We start from the raw sequence: 22,825 nt of genomic DNA on the forward strand, positions 1-22,825 counted from the left end.
TTTTGGAAATCAAAACCAATACCAACAGGGTAATCAAATGAATCATAATTCCCAAGGGCAATTCAATCAAGGGGGAAACGACATTAATAACAGGGGAAACTGGAATAATAATAAGGGGTACTCTAATCAAAATCCCCAACAATCTAATGTGCGTGGTTCCCGAGCTACAAATGATAATTATTATGCTCAAGGACCACCACAGAGATCTAGCTTGGAGGAAATGATGGAGTCCCAGGCCAAAATGTTCAACACTTTTATGTCCACCACTGATAAAAAGTTTAGTGAAGTGATGACACATAATAAGATGCTTGAAACCCAGATTTCTCAGTTGGCTAGTTCTATAAAATATGGGGTTGGAGTTTCAAAACTACCGCCTCAAGGTATTGACCCTAAAAATTCTGTGAATGCTATCACCACTAGGAGTGGAAAGACTTTGATAGGGAGCGATAATGTAATACCACCAAAGAGTCAACCTGTGACTCCACCTATCACTGATAATGTTGTAGAAAGTGAGGATGAGAGGACCAGAGAAAAAGATAAAATTATTGAGGTCCCAAAGGAACAGGTGGGAGCACAGACCAATGAACCCGACCTATTACATAGACTCCCCTACCCCCAAAAACATGTGAGACATAAGCTAGATGCCCAATTCGGGAAGTTTTTGGAGACTTTGAGAGAAGTCCACCTTTCTATACCACTCACTGATGCTATTAAGCAAATGCCTAACTATGCTAGGTTTTTAAAAGATATATTGAGTGGTAGAAGAAACTGTGAAGGGGTAGAAACTGTTAACCTCACTGAACACTGTAGTGCTATAATAATGAACAAAATGCCTCCTAAGTTAGGAGATCCGGGTAGCTTTTCAATCCCTTGTGCTATAAACAAAATGAATATTGATAATGCTTTGTGTGATCTTGGAGCCAGTGTTAGTCTCATGCCATATTCTGTTTATCAACGATTAAATATAGGAGAACTTCTTCCCACTAACATATCCCTTCAATTAGTCGATCGATCGATCAAATTTCCAAAGGGTAAGGTGGAAGATGTTCCCCTAAGGGTGGGGAAGTTTGTCATACCTGTTGACTTTGTGGTCCTAGATATGGATGAGGATGTTCATATACCTATAGTTCTAGGACGTCCTTTCCTAGCTACTTCGGGTGCCCTTATTGATGTAAAGGGTGCCAAGATTTCATTGAAAGTAGGAAAGGAGGTTTTAGATTTTGATTTAAATAAAACTATGAAATATCCTTGTTCTAATTCTGATAATTGCATGATGGTTGACACTGTTAATTCCATTGTCTCTGATATGCGTAAAGAATTATTCTATACTAATCATGATTTTGAGTTGAATGAGAACAAGGAAAACAGGGACATGGAGGAGCAATTTCTAGATGCATTAGATGTGGCCATTGCAAAGGAGGCTAATGAAGCACCAAAGGTAAAGCTTAAACCCCTTCCAACACATCAAGGAAGGGTTTCCCCTGTGTTTGTTGTACCTAAGAAAGGGGCGGTGACTATTGTCAAGAATAAGAATGGTGAGCTTATCTCCACTGCAATGGAAAGTATTGATTATGGGTAACCTGTAATCCATGTGTTGCGTCAAGCTAATGACGTTAAAGAAGCGCTTCCGGGAGGCAACCCGAGACCCAGTCAATGAGGTACTTTTCTCTTCCCCTTTTTGTCTTCCAGGTAGTCTCTCGATGTCTGACATTGAGGACAATGTCTATACTAGCTTGGGGGGTGAATGGTTTCCTTATTGATTTTCCCTTGTTTTTCTTCATATTCCTATAAAAAAAAAAAAAAACGAGTTTCTTTTTGTTTCGTTTTGGTTTGTTCCTATCTAACCTGTGCAGATATGAAGACTCATGGAGGTAGCATTAGGAGCTTCGCCGCATCTCATGTTGTCTTAGTGTGTTTTCAAGAAGCATCTGGTGAAATCTTTCCCTTTTTCCTTTAGTTTTTTTTGTTTTTGTGTGCTTAGGATAGTTTAGTTTAGGAAGAAGTTGAATGGTTAAAGGATGTTTGATCGGTTCTAAAGAACATGGGATCATTGATGTTGATATCAATTGATCACTTGTTTATCGATTGGGATTATTATGTGATTTTCATGCCTCTTTATGAGCCATTTAGCTTGTTTAGATTACTTAGTTGTTTATATATGTGTGCAATATAGGAAAAGCTTCTGTTATGAGAATGTGTAGTCTAGTTTATATGATTTGCCTCATAGTCTTTTCCTATATTTTTGGATCGTGATAAACTTGTCTAATTGCATAAACTTTTGGAATAATGCTCATATTTGGATTCGAAACGTGAATGAATGTGTGTGGAATATCTATTTGTACTTAAGCCAGTGATGAATACATAGTTTGAGTCTATTGTTGATCAATGTAGACGAGTCTAGGCGAAGGTAGTTGGTTAGAACACTTTTTTCTTGTGAAACTCTATGCCTTTGGGCTGTGGTAAGATGGAGTCGCTTCCCATTTGTGGATTTGATCCCCTTAATTGGTAGCTGCTTTGTTTTTGAATCCCGTGAGGTTTTATTGTTCTAGCCTTCATCATTCTTCTTGAGTGACATATTTGGATCCTTGATTACGCATGTTTCGATCTTTGTGTTGACTTGTAGCTCCCAAGACCGACTTGACACTTTTAAGGGAGGAAGAGGGCACCTTTTTCATTTTTCTTATTCTTGTTCCTTTTGTTTTGTTACAAATTAATTTTCTTTTTACATCATCTTACTTGCTAACCATGTTGAGCCTTTAATTCCATTCTTGGTTACCCATGTTACAAACCCGATGGCCAATGTTTTACCAACCCTTAGTTGTGAAGCGTTTACCTCGCAAGGTTTGTTTGAGCTTATTGTGTATAAATCAAGAATAATGATCGATAGTTGGTTTGAGCAAGTTTGAAAGTGAGCTTAATTGTAAAGATGTAATATGAAAATTTGTTTTTGAAAAAAAAAGGAAAAGAAAATCAAAATAAAAAAAAAGGAGAAAAGCCGTCCGAATTGTGAAAAAAGGCAAGGACACATAAATAAAGTTTTGAAGTTTGAAAGAGGTCATTTGAGTGTGTATTATATGGATAATTCGGGATGTGTAAGAATGTGAATCAATGAGATTGTGGAAAGTGAATTACATCTTTTGAACTATTGTTTTTGAGAATTGTGATTCTTGCGCTTCATTTAGGAATTAACCCCACTTATTTAAATTGTTTTCACCTACCTTACCCATTGCCAATACATTACAACCCTTTTAAGACCCTCAGACTTTAGAGGTGTTCGGTTCTCAAACGGTGGAGGGAGATACCTTTCAACCCTATGGAAAGATTATGCGTAATCGAGATGTCGGGATACCTTTGTTATTTCCTCAAAATATCACTTTTTCCGGTTCCTTCGAGGAATCACGAGGGGCCAATTAGGGTGGTGATTTGAAGCAAAAGGGGAGGACGTGGCCGGTTTGGTTGGGTTTAGAGGGAAGCATGACTTCTTTGTTCTCTATGCTTGGTTTAGGTTTTGTTTGCATTTTGATCAAAGATACCTTGGATTGTGTGTCTCGTTGCTTGTTTGAGTGAGTTTTCATTCCGTGCATGGTTGTTCTAAGTAGGATCCATTGACTTCATTCCGTGCTAAATTGGATTTATATGTAATGGCAATAGTTTATTTGATCCTGTGTGTGTGTGTATCCCTTGGTTTTTGCTCGAGGACTAGCAAAAGTGTAGCTTGGGAGGTTTTGACAAGCGCACTTTAGGGCGCGCTTTAGAGCATATTTTAGGATGATTTTGGATGTATTTGGGGCCGCTTTGGCCGATTATTACCTTGTTATGCTTACGTTCCCCATATTACGTGCTTCACGGGTTTTCGGTTTGTTTTTGATGTGTTTTCAGGTAATATCAACCGAGTTTAATCGATCCCGAGCCCTTGATGCGTAACCGAGCTAGCCTTGACCGGAGTCCGAGGAGTTAAGGAAGTTCAAGTGCCGTGCATTTATTACATAGCACAGGCAGCACGGCCGTGTTACCATAGGCACACCCGTGCTGGCCTATAAGCAAGCAACCCCAGGCAAGGCAGCACGGCCGTGCAAGCCAATAGCGCGGTCGTGTCAGTATCCACGCACCCGCACGGCCGTGCAGGCCATTAGCACGGCCGTGCCAGATGTTGCCCGTGCCCGTGTCAGCTTTAGTATGAGCCCCGTGCTAGAGCATATTCAGCACGGCCGTGTCATTTTTAGCACGGCCGTGCCAGGAAGCTGCACGGCCGTGCCATATATAGCACGACCGTGCCAACTTGAAGAAGAAACCCGGTTTACTTACTGACAAGCTAGCACGGCCGTGCCAAATACAGCACGGCCGTGCTGATCCAGGGTTAACTGCGCGCTTGACTTCTCCGAATTAGAAGACGTATATAAGGCTCGACTTTAAGAGGATTAAAAGACAGTTTTAGAGATAGTTTTTGAGAGCCTTTGTAGAGAGTTATTGGAGAACGTTCTTAGTTTTAGATATTCATTAGTTTTCTTAGAGATTATTCTAGCGATTTTAGTTTTCTTGGATTGATTTGAAGCAAGATTTGTGAAGATTCTTTGTATTATTCATTGACGACGGATATCAAAGTTATGAACTTTTCCATTGATTCGCATCAATACAATTGGTATTATTCATTCTTGTTTATTAATCAAGCTTTATTATTCCTTAATCAGAATTCATGTTTATATCTATTATGCTTTTGGAATTCATTATTGCTTTGATTATGAATATGTGTGAGTAGTCTCCTAGCTAGGGTTTCGGGATGAAACCCAGCCTAGGTAATCTATGTAATTGAGGAATGATTTTGATAAACGGATTGTGATTAAATTGATTATATGCGATTGCATGTTAATTCATTATAATAGGAGTAGCTAACCTAGAATCTTGAATTTGATTGCATGATATCCTTGATTTGAACAAGAGATTGTGAATTGAGTATTTCATTATTGAATGTGGTTTGATTATGTATCGAGTAATGTTAAGTGCATGAGAAATCCAAGCTTAGTATTGCCCGTTGTCTTCCTATCACATGATATTGATCAGACATATAGTCTTTGCATATCCCGTTTGTCTCTGTGATTCCTTGTTGCGTAGTTACCGATGGTTTGGTGAATTCCCGTTCTCCCTAGTGTCTTAGTTTATTGATTTATTCCATCTTATTAGTAGTATTTTAGAACACCATTTTCCATTGATTTCGAACTAGCTTAGGTTTAAGATTGATTTGCAATTACTCTCGTTCCTCGTGGACCGAACCTTTATTTGCCATTGTACTTGGTTATAGGGTGTTCGTATATGTATTGTTTGATTGAGAGTTAGATTGTAGCGACCGATTTAACCCTCGTCAATTTCATGCATATCTTTTTAACATATTTCACAATAAATCTAGAAAATAAAATCTTAACTAAATTACTATTGCAATGCCGCGCTTCTGTAAACTCGAATTACTTGGGCTTCACGCAGACCATAAACAAGTTCCTGCTGTCACTTGATCTCCAGTCCTCAACTGGAACTTCGCAGCCTAAGTTCCTTATGGAACTTACTGTGTTCACCTTACAACCTTCAAGTTCCTGTTAGGGAACATTCCTGTTAAGGAGTTTAGTTCTTGTTAGAGAACTCTTCTTCTATTGATTAACTTTTTACTAAGGTTTCTTCAAGTCTTCGTAGTGCAAGATACTCTTCCACCACCATGGTCAACTTCTCCTGTACTAATCAAACACTTGTAAACCTTTAGTTGAGTTTGGTTTAGTTTAAGTTCATCATCATCAAAACCTATAAGCTTCAACAACTATCAATATAGAGTTTGTTAAGACAAAGTGCAAGTGCTCCTCCTCCTCACCATGAGTCAGAGGTAACTTCACCATTGCATTTAGATGATGGAAATGGTGATAGAGAAACTCCTACAAAAATTGAGGAAGATATTCTCAAGCTCAAGGAAGTACTGAAGGGCATGACCAAAGCGGAACCTTGGTTGGATATTCACGGTCTCACCTTATTTCTGAAAGCAAGACTGCCACCTGGGTTTAAGATACCTAATCTCACAAGATTTTATGGTACAGGAAGTCCTACCAATTTCTTAAAACTATACGTAGGGGCTATGAGTCCTTGAGGTGTTGTAGGCGTCGTTCGAAGTGCGCCTAAATTAAGCATGTGTGAATATGCTTGGCACTTATAGGAAGTGGGAATTGACATATAAGATTAGGGACAAGGAAAGTAGGGAGCCGCCAACAAGTTTTTAAGGAACTTGTAAACCGTTTGCAGATCATAAAAGGCAACCACGATTATGGGACAACGAAAGGCAAAAACGATTAACCCGTGAAGGTTACACCCCATTCATAATCCATGAGATTACTAACTCCATATGGTTCGGAACCACGAAAGGTTGATCGGGGATGATGGTACGAAGTGAGTCATGGAATCACATCCGCCCGTATTGGCCTCTACTCGAATCTTATAGTGAAAAGTGAATCCTGCGATCTCCAAGGCATACAAACAAAGATTCAATTTGCTCCAAACTATTATTAAGCTAAATTGGTTGAATATTAATGCACCATATAATTATAAAATAATTGTGATTACTTGAATTAAATAACAAGATCAAAAAGGAACCTAAACCGGTTGTCCAAGTTATCTTATTAGGCGTGATTTTCAATTACATATTCCCTTTAAACATGCAATATGGTGATCAATAAATAATAATAGAATAAAGATTAATTTTGGAAGCAATTCAACAATAATATCATTATTCAAATTAAATAATAATAATAACCATAATCATGATACTAGCAATACAAAAATAAGAGTAATTAAGTGACTTAATTAATCACTTTCCGCGTTTCCTTGAATTGCTACATCATGAATAAATTGTTAGTAACTTTAATAAAAATATAAATCAAATTGAAACAATTAAAATAAATAAAATTAGAGTTAATTTGGTCCAAACCCTCATTCAATTATACCTTTCACGCCTTGGTTTAAGGACGAAACCTCGGGTTAAGTATGAACTCCTTGGAGTGCTTAAGGGAAGTATTTTGAGAGAATAGGGGGGATAGTATTTAGGCTAAAGAGGGAGAAGAGAATTATTTGATGATCAAGCTTGTTAATGATTGAAAAAAGGGGAGATATGACCTCTATTTATAGAGAAAAAAGAAGGGTTGAGAAAACAAGATAAGATCCGAATTAAATCGGATTGCGGTTTTTGTTTTTATCATATCTTTTGATCTAGAAATTGGAATAAGATAAATAAGATATTGTTGCAAAGCTATTGAAGTCTACTTTATAAATCAATTAAAATCATATTAAAATACTTTGTAAAATAAAAGATATTGCCGAAATAGTGAGACGGTATCAGTTTTGGATAGAGTTTGACATTTTATTCATATCTTTTTCGTTATAGCTCGGAATTGATATCATAATATATCACTGGAAATATAATTTCAAGGGTTATACAAACATATAAAATTTGGATAAAAAATATGAGGCACAAAAATAATATCTAACTATCTGACAAGGGTTAAATCGGTCACTACAATCTAACTCTCAATCAAACAATACTTATACGAACACCCTATAACCAAGTACAATGGCAAATAAAGGTTCGGTCCACGAGGAACGAGAGTAATTGCAAATCAATCTTAAACCTAAGCTAGTTCGAAATCAATGGAAAATGGTGTTCTAAAATACTACTAATAAGATGGGATAAACATAATAAACTAAGACACTAGGGAAGACGGGAATTCACCAAACCATCGGTAACTACGCAACAAGGAATCACAGAGACAAACGGGATATGCAAAGACTATATGTCTGATCAATATCATGAGGTTGGAAGACAACGGGCAATATTAAGCTTGGATTTCTCATGCACTTAACATTACTCGATACATAATCAAACCACATTCAACCATGAAATACTCAATTCACAATCTCTTGTTCAAATCAAGGATATCATGCAATCAAATTCAAGATTCTAGGTTAGATACTCCTATTATAATGAATTAACATGCAATCGCATATAATCAATTTAATCACAATCCGTTTATCAAAATCAATCCTCAATTACATAGGTTACCTAGGCCGGGTTTCATCCCGAAACCCTAGCTAGGAGACTACTCACACATATTCATAATCAAAGCAATAATGAATTCCAAAAGCATAATAGATATAAACATGAATTCTGATTAAGGAATAATAAAGCTTGATTAATAAACAAGAATGAATAATACCAATTGTATTGATGCGAATCAATGGAAAAGTTCAGAACTTTGATATCCGTCGTCAATGAATAATACAAAGAATCTTCACAAATCTTGCTTCAAATCATTCCAAGAAAACTAAAATCACTAGAATAATATTTAAGAAAACTAATGAATCTCTAATACTAAGAACGTTCTCCAATAGCTCTCTACAAAGGCTCTCAAAAACTATCTCTTAAAACTGTCTAGAAACAACCCTTATAATTGGGTTATATATATATGCCTTCTAATTCGGAGAAGTCAAGTGCGCGGTTAACCCTGGATCAGCACGACCGTGCTATATTTGGCACGGCCGTGCTAGCTTGTCAGTAGCTAAACCGGATTTCTTCTTCAATTTGGCACGGCCGAGCTGAAAATGACACGGTCGTGTTAATGGTCTGCACGGCCGTGCTGGTGCATGGATACTGACACGGTCGTGCTATTGGCTTGCACGACCGTGCTGCCTAGCCTGGGGCTGCTTGCTCATAGGCCAACACGGGTGTGCCTATGGTAACACGGCCGTGCTGCCTGTGCTATGTAATCAATGCACGGCACTTGAACTTCCCTAGCTCCTCGGACTTCGGTCAAGGCTAGCTCGGTTACGCATCAAGGGCTCGGGATCCAACTAAACTCGGTTGATATTACCTGAAAACACATCAAAAACAAACCGAAAACCCGTGAAGCACGTAATATGGGGGACGTAAGCATAACAAGGCAATAATCGGCCAAAACGGCCCCAAATACATCCAAAATCATCCTAAAATATGTTCTAAAGCGCACCCTAAAGTGCGCTTGTCACTATCTTTGAACGTCTTTCAATTCGAATAGAATTAGGACTTTCAAAAAGAGGAGTTTTATTCAATTTCAAACTATTTAATCTTATCTTTTCAAAAAGGATAATTAAGATCTTTTAGAAACTTATAGAAGCTTCTAACTAATCCTAATTGATTTAGGAATGGGATTAAATAATTTGGACCCTCCACATGATCATTGGGTCGTAGGTAAGGTGGGCTTAGGTTCGGTTTGGGCTCAATTTAATATTTTGGCCATAACTTATTCGTTATAACTCAGATTTGGGCTTATAATATATCATTGGAAAGCTATTTTAAAGCCCCATCCAAATATTCAATCATTAAACCCAGATAATGGACCAAAATATACTGAAATAAACGTTTTTATAAAAAGGACACGAAATGAATTATTTTGGGTTTCAAGACACGAAAAGAGGAAAATAAGTTATGATTTGGGGAAACGGGATAGGAGTTGGGTTGGTTTTATGAAATAGAAATATGGATTTAAGAACTCCAAGATTAAATACTCAACCCGACCAATAATGGCGGTGAAATGTTGTTCATCATCGGGTTTGGTTTAGGGGAGACATTTTTAGGTGTCTACAGAAGCCCCTACTTTGACTGAGTTTGTAGAAACGTCAGTTTTGAAAACGATAGTCAAAGTAGTTGATAGGGACGAAGAATGATTTAAGACATTCTGGGATCTTAAATCACTCTTTATACGCCGATACCTGCAGAAAAATGTTAGTTCTACAGATAATGAGTAAAGGGATAGAATGCGTATCTAACACCAGTGTATCAGTGGAAAATGAGCTTTGGTAGCTTCCTATGCTTGAAATAATCCACCGGATGACGTTTGTTGAAATTCTTTCCATGCTTGAGGAAAGCCGACGGATGATTTTGGTAGCTTTCTAAGCCTGAAGAAACCTAGTGGATGATACTTTCCATGCTAGAGGAAAGTCAACATATGGTTTTGGCGTTTTTCTATGCTTGAAGATATCCACCGATAATGCTTTCCATGCTTGAGGATAGCTGACAAAGGAATTTGACGGTTTTCTATGCTTGAAGAAATCCACGGGATAATACTTTCCATACTTGAGGAAAGTCGACAGATGATGAGATTGCAAGTCTCTGTGTATCGAGAACCTTGCGTCGTGAAATGGTGGTGGTTCGATTGTCCCCGAACGTGGGCTGTAGTTGGTTCGCTTGTCCTTGAACGTTGGCTGTAGACTGTCCGCTTATCCCTGGACGTGGGTTGTAGATGGTCCGCTTGTCCCCGGACGTGGGCTGTAGATGGTCCGCTTGTCCCCGGACGTGGGATGTATTTGGTTCGCTTGTCCCCGGACGTGGGCTGCAAATGGTTCGCTTGTCCTCGAACGTGGGTTGTAGATGGTCCGCTTGTCCCCGAATGTGGGCTGTAAATGGTCCACTTGTCCCCGGACGTGGGTTATAGATGGTCCGCTTGTCCCCGGACGTGGGCTGTAATTGAGACCTGCAAAATGAAATTTGCCAAGGGACTCGTATAGACTATGATTGACTTAACCAACTGACTTGACCAAGCTTTGACTTGACACGACATGACATGTGTATAGCTTGTAGTGTGTGTGTATAGTTTGAGTGTGTGTACACACATAAGCAGCAGAAAATGCAAAAGCAAAAATTTTCTATCATTTTTGTCATGAAACGAGTGGAAGGTACTGAATTTCTCCCAAAAAAGAAAGACGTGAAAAATGTTTTGTTTTCGAACTTCCCTCGATAAAAATTTTGAAAAAGTTTTTGAACTTCCCTAAAAGAAAATAATGAAAAAGGGAAGAAGTTTTGAACTTCCTCTTTAAGCAAGACGAAATGAATCGTATGGATTGAATTGCTTGTCTTGAAAATAATTTATGCAGGATGCATGTTCTTAGGCCAGGAGGCTAAGGACAATTACATCATGTGACACGATAGATGAACTTGGGTATGGAGCAAAGCATCATATATGGTGTAAAGAAACGATCTTGAACGTCACTTAGGTCTTGAAGCTAAGAAGTGATTATTGCATAATGAAAATTGCTTAGGTCAAGGAGCTAAGAACGATATGCTTTGTATGATTACAAATCATTGATATATAAATGTTTCTCAGCACATTATGCGATGCATGAAACAATGAACATTGCTCAGGTGAGGAAGCTAAGCAAGTATACAACGTTTCTTCTAATGAATGTTGTCTTGAAAATGATGAAGCATGCGCGGTAGGGAAACAAGATTTCATGATAAAAGGTTCCTAAGGGAAAGCTGATATGGCTATGTACGTGTGAAAGACGTGTGTGAAAGTGATACTAAGGCTGGCTGCAAGGGTTATGGTGATGGAAATATATGTGAGAAGAGTCAAAGATGATGACTCTTTAGGCTGGGTAGGCTAAATGATGTCGGTTCAAGCCCCCAAGTCTAGCTCTAAATGGGTAGGGGTAAACATTGGATATTCTTTGACTCGATCAAGCATATGAATGTTAATATGAACGTGGATATGAATGTGGCCGCACCTCGATGTGAGGTTGCCTACGTATCCGTATTAGGAATCAGGCCAACATAGCTCTAGCTGAACTTTGCACAAGTGTGTGTACACCTCAAAGAGGTCTTTCAAGGGTGTTAATGTGGTTAAGTTGATGTTTTAAGGAAGAAAGGGGTGAAAGGCTCAAGACCCGAGAGAAGCCCCCCAAGATATGCAATTATGTATTGGACTTTGCAAGTTTTATTTTTCATATATTTTTTTGTTTTGAATTTCTTTTCTTTTTTTACATTCTTTTAAATCAATGTAGGAAATCTTAGATCATGCGGTCCATCACTCACTTAGCATTCATGTTTCTCAGGCACGGTACCAAGCACTCGATGAAAGACGCAATTTGAGACATATTCATATCGAAGACATTGGAACACTTGCCTTTAGACTTTTTTTTTTTTTTTTTTTTTGAACTTGCTTACAAATTACACACCTTCCCATCCTAGGGTTAAGTGAATGTGGGTTGAAGAAATGAAGGCCAAACGTTAGACGGGGCTCAAAGTGGTTGATGAAGAAATGGAATGTGATTGAACGGTTAACAGGAAATGATAGGGTTGCAAAGGTGCCTCAAGTCATTGGTGTACCTTGTGCTTAGTTCGGTAATTGATTTTTTTTTTTTGGCGAATGACATGATCGAATGCAAAGGAAAGAAATGATCATTGATGGAACATGGCATATAGACATAAGGATAAGGAGAGCCTATGCTAGACTTATTAGGGGAAAATGGTTAAAACGAAAGAAAAAAAGGCATGAAATCATGTATGGAAACTTGTCTTGTACTTCGTCTTCATGGTTGCTTATGAATTACTGGTTACCGCCAAGAGGAATAAGAAGTTTGTTATTGCTGATGCTTTGATTGGAAGAAAAGAAGGAAGGAATGACGTTCCCCTTATTCTTCCAACTCTTTCCTAGTGATTCTTGAACTCGAGTACTATGGAACAAAATGAGCTCACTTAATGCATTGACTCAATACTCGGATTAGAAAGGAAGAGTGTATGAAATAATTTTGAAAACCAATGGGGAATACTCCACCCATTCCTATTACGATGGAAAACGACGCATGCATGGTCCTAGTATACGATCATGAACAATATAGTGCATTACTCGAAGAAAAAGTGTGTGTAACGACTCAACATGTGTGATTAGGTGAGTTTATTAAGATTCGTGGTATGATCGCATGGCTAGACATGAGGATGTTGTGAAAAACAAAGGACCCAATGATGACCAAATAGCACAGAAGACTAAAAGACAAACTAACTTGATTAATTTTGTCAAATTTTAATGTTTATGCTATTAACTAGGTGAAAATGGTCCATTGGAAATCGTTTGTCATAAATATGATCAACCATAATCAAAGACAAAGAACACATGTTAAGGTTAGCACAAAAATTGATCACAAGAAACTAGGAAGATGACTAGAATTCTAGAAGAGTTATGACTCATGGGTATAAAAAATAAATAAATAAAAATCTATAATCCTATGTTATTTGAGTTGACACAGATTAAAGGACTTGGCTAAGACTAGCTTGACACAAATTTTTATTATTTTTTTTTTAAAAAAAAAGGTAATGCTAGCTAAAAAGACACCTAAACTGGACAAGCTGTAGTATATCGGTTATAACTTTTGATCTGTGACTCTGATTGGGACGAAACCAATACCAAATGAAAGATAAAACTCGGGGCTACAGATCCATGCACGACAAGTAACTCTTTCTAGAACTCTATATATGACCAAAATAAGTTGACTCTTGTGCTGTATACGGGAATAAAAATCCGGGTGACTCAAAAATTAAAAAAAAATCTATGGCTCGACTCTAATAATAAAAAAAGGGTTTGATAAGAGAAAACAAATAAATAAATAAATATAAAGTCAAAAAACGCACATATAAGCACATTGTCACGAATGATGCAATGAAGTTCGCAACCTAAAGTCAAAATCTATGTTTTACTATGGTCAAGCTTAAAAGGGTGTCAAAGAGTACCATGGTTAAGAGTTTGGATGCGTTAACAAGACAGCCTCCCTTGAGGGTGTATGCCAACAGGCGGCTCCGCGAGTTCGTGATGAAATCGAACTCGACTCCATGGTTTGGGTGGATTTAAGAACTCGGGTGAACCCTTATTGCCATGAGCGTTTTTGGGTTGATAGAGCTTAAATCCCCCGGGCTAGCCACATACGTAGAACACGTACTATTGTGGCAAAATAGGTAATCTAAAATGCATATGCATGTGACAATGCCAATTAAATTGCAGGAATACAATTCAAGAATCTTTCAAGTCTCATCCACTCATCTTAATTAATTATCGATCACTCAAATCGATAAATAATCAAGAATCCTCCCCAGTGGTGTCGCCAAATTGTAGGCGTCGTTCGAAGTGCGCCTACTTTAAGCATGTGTGAATATGCTTGACACTCATAGGAAGTGGGAATTGACATATACGATTAGGGACAAGGAAAGTAGGGAGCCGCCAACAAGTTTTTAAGGAACTTGTAAACCGTTCACGGATCATAAAAGCCAACCACGATTAGGGGACAACGAAAGGCAACAACGATTGACCTGTGAAGGTTACACCTCATTCATAATCCATGAGATTACTAACTCCATATGGTTCGGAACCACGAAAGGAGGATCGGGGATGATGATACGAAGTGAGCCATGGAGTCACATCCGCCCGTATTGGCCTCTACTCGAATCTTATAGTGAAAAGTGATTCCTGCGATCTCCAAGGCATACAAACAAAGATTCAATTTGCTCCAAACTATTATTAAGCTAAATTGGTTGAATATTAATGCACCATATAATTCTAAAATATTTGTGATCACTTGAATTAAATAACAAGATCAAAAAGGAACCTAAACCGGTTCTCCAAATTATCTTATTAGGCGTGATTTTCAATTACATATTCCCTTTAAACATGCAATATGGTGATCAATAAATAATAATAGAATAAAGATTAATTTTGGAAGCAATTCAACAATAATATCATTATTCAAATCAAATAATAATAATAACCCTAATCATGATACTAGCAGTATAAAAATAAGAGTATTTAAGTGAATTAATCACTTTTCGCGTTTCCTTGAATTGCTATATCATGAATAAACTGTTTGTAACTTCAATAAAAATATAAATCAAATTGAAACAATTAAAATAAATAAACGTATGGTTAATTTGGTCCAAACCCTCAGTCAATTATACCTTTCACACCTTGGTTTAAGGACGGAACTTCGGGTTAAGTATGAACTCCTTGGAGTGCTTAAGGGAAGTATTTTGAGAGTATAGGATGGCTAGTATTTAGGCTAAAAAGGGAGAAGAGAATTATTTGATGATCAAGCTTGTTAATGATTGAAAAAAGGGGAGATATGACCTCTATTTATAGAGAAAAAAAAGAAGGGTTGAAAAACAAGATAAGATCCGAATTAAATCGGATTGCGGTTTTTGTTTTTATCATATCTTTTGATCCAAAAATCGGAATAAGATAAATAAGATATCTTTAGAAATCTCTTGAAGTCTAATTTCTAAACCAATCAAAATCAGATTAAAATACTTTGTAAAATAAAAGATATGGCCGAAATAGTGAGACGGTGTCAGTTTTGGATAGAGTTTGACATTTTATTCATATCTTTTTCGTTATAGCTCAGAATTGATATCATAATATATCATTGGAAAGATAATTTCAAGGGTTATCCAACCATATAAAATTTATATAAATAATATGAGGCAAGAAAATAATATCTGACTATCTTTGAATGTCTTTCAATTCGAATAGAATTAGGACTTTCAAAAGGAGGAGTTTTATTCAAGTTCAAACTATTTAATCTTATCTTTTCAAAAAGGATAATCAAGATCTTTTAGAAACTTATAGAAGCTTCTAATTAATCCTAATTGATTTAGGAATGGGATTAAATAATTTGGACCCTCCACATGATCATTGGGTCGTAGGTAAGGTAGGCTTAGGTTTGGTTTGGGCTCAATTTAATATTTTGGCCATAACTTATTTTTTATAACTCCGATTTTGGCTTATAATGTATCGTTGGAAAGATCTTTTAAATCCCCATCCAAATATTTAATCATTGAACCCAGATAATGGACCAAAATAAACTAACTAAACATTTTTATAAAAAGGACACAAAATGAATGATTTTAAAGGATACGAAATGAATTATTTTGGGTTTAAAGGCACGAAAAGAGGAAAATAAGTTATGGTTTGGGGAAATGGGATAGGAATTGGATTGGTTTATGAAATGGAAATATGGATTTAAGCACTCCAAGATTAAATACTCAGCCCGACCAATAATGGCGGTGAAAGGTAATTCATCATCGGGTTTGGTTTTGGGGAGACATTTTTAGGTGTCTACAATAACACACATTGGTAAGTCTTTGCATTCATAGTTTGACCTAACCCTAAAATAAGAACCACTTAAAACCAAGCGGAGGTGTAATATCCCAGTTGCGATTTCCATAATGCTGATTGTCGAGGAGATAAAGAGAAGGTGAATTCCGCAGAAGCAGTAACCTTCGTGAAGTATATATGAGCCAATTTCTTCATTAGTTTAGGAGTAGTGACCTCACTAGGATTACTCAAAATTTCAGACCCAACCGTTCCATGAAACAGACTCAACGCATCCGCAAAGGCTCGACAAAGGTCAACAACGCCAGCATCCCGTAGAAGTTTTGTCTACAACCCAGTTGTAGGGAATATTTCAAGAATTACCCCAAACTTAAACCCCACTGTGATTATACACTTAAGCATGGTGGCGTCCAAAGGGAAGGAAGCTAGAGCAAAAGAGTCGCCAACAAGTTTTAGGAACTTGTAAACCGTTCACAAGGTGAAGGTTACACACCTTAACGATCAATGAGATCGTCAACTCCAATAGGTCTGGAACCATGACTGGTGTTCGAGGATGAGGGTACGAATCCAATCTAAAAGAGAAAGAACTCGCCCTATAAAATAGGCCTCTACTTTATTCTACTCGTATACATATGCGCTTTATGACTAACATGCAATCAATAGGTTAACCCTAACCTCGTTTAATCTATGTTGGTTGAATATTAATGCACAAACAAATCTATTATTGGCGATCACTTGAATTATAATCAAATTAACCCTAAACAAGATTATTAATTCACTACTACAAACCCCTTAGTTTCTAGAAGCTGTTTACTCGACGCTAGGTAACAAGCGTTAGCATAAAATTTAGTTTCCGTGCTTTTTGGACGCTTTTCTACGTCACAATAGGGTCTTGACACAGAAAAGCATCACAAATTAACATGTCGTACTGCACGTGACTATAATCCATCACGGAACTTCAAAATTTTTAGGGAAAAAGTAAGCGGGCTACATAAAAAAATTAAAAAAAAGAAAAGAAAGGAAAACAGCCCACAATTCTACAGTATACCAAAATGATAAACTGAAGAAATAAAAAAAAAAAAAAAAAAAAAAAAAGCCTTTTGTTCTCATCAGCAATCCTCACACAGCTAAACCCTAACTCTTTCTATGCTTATACGCTCTCATATGATCTGCTAAAACACTTGCAATTGTTGAATTTTTGTTCCTCTCTTCAGTATTATCTTCAATTTTCGGTAATCCCCTTGCTCTTGTCATCAATTTTCCCTAATCTTTTTGTTATAGGCATCAATTTCGTAGTTTTTGGTTGATATATCACTCAAATTAGGTTGCTTATGCTGATATTTTATCAAAATTTTCTTTGTTTATTCATTGCATGTTCTGGGAATTCATCTTGATAACGGAATTTCGAAACGGTGGATGCAGAGAAGTCAAGAATATATATCACAGGTTAGGGTCTAATTAATTAGATACTTCTTTTATAATACTTTTTATTTTTGATTGGTATTTGTTTTACTTGATTATGTTTATTGAATTGTTGAGTTTTTGTGATAATTTTGTGAAATTTTGATTTTTTTTTTTTGGGGTTTGTGGGTTAAAATTTTAATTTTTTTTATGGAGAGATAAATTACCACTCTGTTTATCATATGACAAGGTTTACATTTTTGTTGATATTCTTTAATTTTAACCTGATCATCATACAATTCTCCCAAAAGATGTTTCAGTTTCAGAGCTAAGTTTGTAGCTCATGAATAGGCAGTTGAATATGAACTGTTATAATTTGTGATAAAAAAAATGAGTTTGCAAAACAAATTAGTCTTCTAGTTTTCTGTTTTTAAATCCTTAAATGTACATTGTCTTTGTTTAACTTTTAAAATATGAAAATGAAATTAAGCCACTATTGTATATATATACCTACTTATAATCCTAACAACTATAAATGATTTTCTAATCTGAAGCAAAATATGTTAAAAAAAAGGCATCAGGTTATAATATATCTACAATTTTTTGTTTTTGTTGATTGCTCCTTGTGGAAATTCTATATGGTAAAGTATGATATAATATATTAAAAACAAAGCATCATATTATGAATAAAAAGGACATATATTCTTATGCAATCAAATTTTATATAGCACAAAAAACGACTCTTTATTTAAACATGTTGTCTGGACTCTTGAGAAACATATACTCTTGGTCTTCTTAGCTCGTTAACATTGAAGTTCCTAATCAAACATGTTTATGTTGAGAATGCTGGCCAAATGTGTACAAGTAGATTACTAAAAGTTGTACAATTTTGACTTATGTATAATGTATACATAAATCTCAAGCCAATAGGCTAATATTTAGGATATATCTTAAAATTTGAATTTGTGTTTTTGTGCTTAATAGGTGACACAGGAGGAGCTTGTCTCAAAAATTTTCTAGGTTGTGATAGTTGCAGCACTTAGTGAGTTGGCCGAGGTAACTATCCAAATTCTCAAATTATTTAATATGTCAGATAATTGCATATTATAATTTCGTGTCATATGTAGGGTACATAGCCCCCCCCCCCCCCCCCCCCCCCCCCAAAATAGTTGTACATAATTTATGTTATTGATCATATATGAAAAATGTAAGTAATTAATGTGTAGATTTGTAGTGAGGTAGTATATTTATATAATTTATTATGTCTTATCTCTATGCTTATTGATTATATTACATTATCACATGTTTGTATCTATTTTTTTGTGAATGCTGCCATGTATTATTATGTTTGATCATTATTTTCCTTTTGTCTCAACCTCATTGATAACATCATATCATATAAAAGGGGAAACTTTGGTAAAGTAGTTACTAACCGGGCTAAAAATCAACGAAGTGATGGAATATATTGTTATACTCTTCTTAATTGTAACGTTTATATTATTTGATACCAAACTGTTGATGGCATTATTGATACTCATTAATAATTATTAAATATTAAATTTTATTATACATTTCATTGTAGATATGGATACTAGTTGGATTGATTTACCAAAAGGCAAATCTGCCTATTATGAGGGTTGCATGAAATTCTTAAAGATTGCTAAGGAGACTCTTAAAGATGGAAAAACTAAATGCCCATGTAATAAGTGCAAGTTAAATAAATGGAATCTTTTAGAAGAAGTAGGAGGTCACATTTTATTTTACGGTTTTTATAAGAATTATAGAAACTGGATTTTCCATTGTGAGGGAGAAGGGAGTAACACCTTAAAGACCCCTAGTGATCATGGGAAGGAAGTATATCAAGATGATATGGATGGGCTACTAAGAGCGGCTTTTGGGGTTCACAGTCCACAATCCACTAATGAATTCCAAGCCCTATCATCAAATGAAATGAATTTTGACGAGGAAGGTTCATATGACATGCATGAAGAGTTTGACTTTCATTGTGAGGTAGAGGAAGAAATTCCTTCAACTAACACTAATGAAGAAGTGGAAAAGTATAAACGTCTCATGGAAGCTTCTAACAAGGGTCTATATGAGGGTTGTACTACTTTCTCAAAGTTATCATTTCTCTTACATCTGTTTCACCTTAAGTGTATGTTTCATTGGCTGCCGAGTCATTTAATAAATTGATTGAACTTATAAATGATGCATTCTCTCACATCAAAGAGTTTTCATCATCTTACTATGAAGGGATGAAGATAATCAAAGACTTGGGATTGGGATATGAAAAAATCCATGCATGTCCAAATGATTGCATGTTATATTGGGGGGAATTTGCCAATTAAATTGAGTGTCATATTTGTCATACATCAAGGTGGAAAACTATGAAAGGGAATGAGGGTGACACAATTGAGAAAGGGAATGAATCAGTTAAGAAAGGTGAGCCAGCTAAAGTTATGCGATATTTTCCTCTCATACCTAGACTAAAGAGGCTTTACATGTCTTCTAAAACAGCAGAAGACATGAGATGGCATTTTAACCGCATGGATGACAAGATCCTAAGGCACTCTGCAGATGGTGTTGCTTGGAAAAAGTTTGATGAAAAATATAAGGAATTTTCCGCCGACCCTCGTAGTGTTAGATTGGGATTAGCTAGTGATGGTTTTAATCCATATCGTCTAATGAATACTAATTATAGTACATGGCTAGTGGTTTTAATTCCTTATAATCTTCCATCATGGATCTGCATGAAGTCATCATCTTTCATTTTATCCTTGATTATTCCAGGTAAATATGGTCCTGGTATTGATATTGATGTGTACTTGCAACCATTAATCCATGAGTTGAAATTGTTGTGGAAAGGTGTAAATGCTTTTGATGTTTACAGTGGAAAATCCTTTAACATGCGAGCGGCCTTACACTCCACAATAAATGACTTCCCAGCATATGCTATGTTGTCGGGTTGGAGTACCAAATGTTATAAAGCTTGACCTTCTTGTGCCGATTCTACTTATTCTTATAGATTTGGTGGTAAAATTGTCTTTTCTGGACATCGAAAATGGTTGCCAATTGATCATCCTTATGGACGCGAAGCTCAATTATTTGATGGGAAAGAAGAGTACGGTCTTGCTCCAATTCCTTTAAGTGGGACCCATGTTTTGAAGCAGCAAGAAAAGGTTAAGTATGTTTATGGAACCTCGAAAAAAGCTTCTAAGAAAAGGAAAAACAGAGGTACAACAGATATTGATGATTATCAAGCTGATATTGATGATGTTATATGGCGGAAGCAAAGTGCACTTTTTGAATTGGAATATTGGGAACATAATCTTCTTAGACATAGTTTAGATGTAATGCACATTGAGAAGAATGTGTGTGACAATCTATTATGAACTCTATTAGATGTGGATAAAAGCAGAGATGATCCAGAAGTTAGAAAGTCTCTTGAGACGGAAAAAATAAAACCTCATCTTTGGCTTCAACCTCATCCTAATCGGGCTCAAAAATATATGCCTCCAGCTGCATACACCATGTCTAATGAAGAGAAGGAACAATTTCTAAGAGTGTTAAAAAAACTTAAAGTTCCTGATGGATATGGGTCTAATTTACAAAGATGTGTCAATTTGAAGCAGCGAAAACTTATTAATTTGAAAAGTCATGACAACCATATCCTTATGCAAGATATTCTTCCAGTTGCTTTAAGAGCATCAAATGCCACAAAAGTTATTGACTTGCTTGAGGAGTTGTCATACTTTTTCAAGAAGATATGTTCACCCGCTATTGATATAGAAGAACTAGATTCCATTCAGAAAAAGCTTGTGTTAACTCTTTGTAGAATGGAGATAGAGTTTCTATCAACATTTTTCACCATCATGGTTCATTTGCTCATTCATCTGGTGGACGAGGTAAAACTCGGCGGACCAGTTCATTATAGATGGATGTATCCCATTGAAAGGTTTATATCTAAATATCTCAATATTTTTCCTTATATAAGCATACTTAACACATATTTTGTTTTTAAATATACATTAACATATATAATCTTTGTTTTTAAGGTATTTAGCCTTTTTGAAATCTCATGTAAGCAATAAAGCACAACCTGAAGGATCTATAGCATAAGGGTACCTGTTATGGGAGACAATTACATTTTGCTCAAGATATTTAGAAAGTGTTGAGACGATATTTAGCAGACCAAAAAGGAATGAGGATGGTGTTCTAAACATTTATACTTATTAATTCAATTATGGCGGTCGTGTACTTGGGAAGAAAGATAATGTTCGTATTGATGTCAAAAGTTTAAAGCAAGCGCATCGTTATGTTTTGCTTCATTCAGATGAGATTAAACCAGTACTAAAGTAAGTAGTATTATAAGTAATTTTAGAGTATAATCACTTTTAACGACATAATAACACAATTTTTCACTTTGAAAAGTGAGTTCATAGAACAAAAATGGCAACAAGAGAATCAAGTCAGAAGAAGGCAATCGAATAAGAGTATTGAAAGCCAGTGGATAATCAATGAGTTAGCTGATTGGTTGCAAAGCCAAGTTTTATGCTTTAAAACGATGAAAACTTGTCTTATTTATTTTATAACCAATCAATGTGTAACTTTTTTTTTTTAATTATAGGTCCATAATCTAGATGATAGCACATCAGAAGGAAAATTGAGAAAGTCCTTAGCTGGTGGTTTAAGTAACTGGGTAAAATGGATGAAAAGTGTGGTGATCAATGGTTTCAAATTTGATACTATGGATCGTGAGAGATTTCGAAAGACTCAAAATTCTGGAATCATGGTAGAAGCTGAAGGCCAAGAGTATTATGGAAAGCTCAAAGAAATTTTGGAATTTGACTATTATGGTTCTTTCAAGGCTATAATGTTTTGTTGTGAATGGGTTGATGTACATAGAGGTGTCAAAACATACCTAAATGGTGGTGTGTGTGTTAATTTTTCAAAGTTGATGCACACTGGTCGAAATTTACATGATGATCCATTTATTTTCTCATCTCAAGCCAAGCAAGTTTTTTACATTGAAGATGAGATTAAAAAAGGATGGCTTCATGTCATTAAGACTAAGCCTAAGGACTTGTTTGATATACCTAATGATGAAGAGATTTTAGAATAACATTGTATTTGATTCTTTAGTTTACATCATACAATTGATCATATGAGTTTGATATTTGCTTTTGAATTTGTGCTCTAAAAATCTATTCATTTTGATTTGTGAATGTTTTTTTTATAAGGGATTTAATGGTCTCTACGTAAGCCAAATTCTTATCTATAGCTTGTAAATTAATGCTGCCATACTCGCTTGATATGCCTTTGATCTTGCTATCGACAACCTTTTTTTAAATATTACTGACACATAAGAGGTCAACTTAATCTGCACTTACTAACTATTATAATGTGGTCATGTAGGTGATGACTTATCGGGTGAAAAGAGAAAGGGCTACATCTATTGCCTCCCACCCCCCCCCCCCCCCCCCGTGCATATATGAGTG

The 22,825-nt window shown here is 36.0% G+C and overlaps 1 long non-coding RNA gene across 1 annotated transcript; it reads left to right on the forward strand.

Moving 5' to 3' along the window:
- Positions 1-16,942: 16,942 nt before the first annotated feature.
- On the forward strand, positions 16,943-22,707 carry LOC110692466. Its single transcript, XR_002505470.1, has 4 exons — positions 16,943-17,158; positions 17,349-17,372; positions 18,312-18,383; positions 21,955-22,707. It is a non-coding gene; the product is annotated as an uncharacterized LOC110692466 (long non-coding RNA).
- Positions 22,708-22,825: the final 118 nt, after the last annotated feature.

The sequence above is a fragment of the Chenopodium quinoa genome, unplaced genomic scaffold, assembly GCF_001683475.1.
Source record: "Chenopodium quinoa cultivar QQ74 unplaced genomic scaffold, ASM168347v1, whole genome shotgun sequence".
Classification (NCBI taxonomy): Eukaryota; Viridiplantae; Streptophyta; class Magnoliopsida; order Caryophyllales; family Amaranthaceae; genus Chenopodium; species Chenopodium quinoa.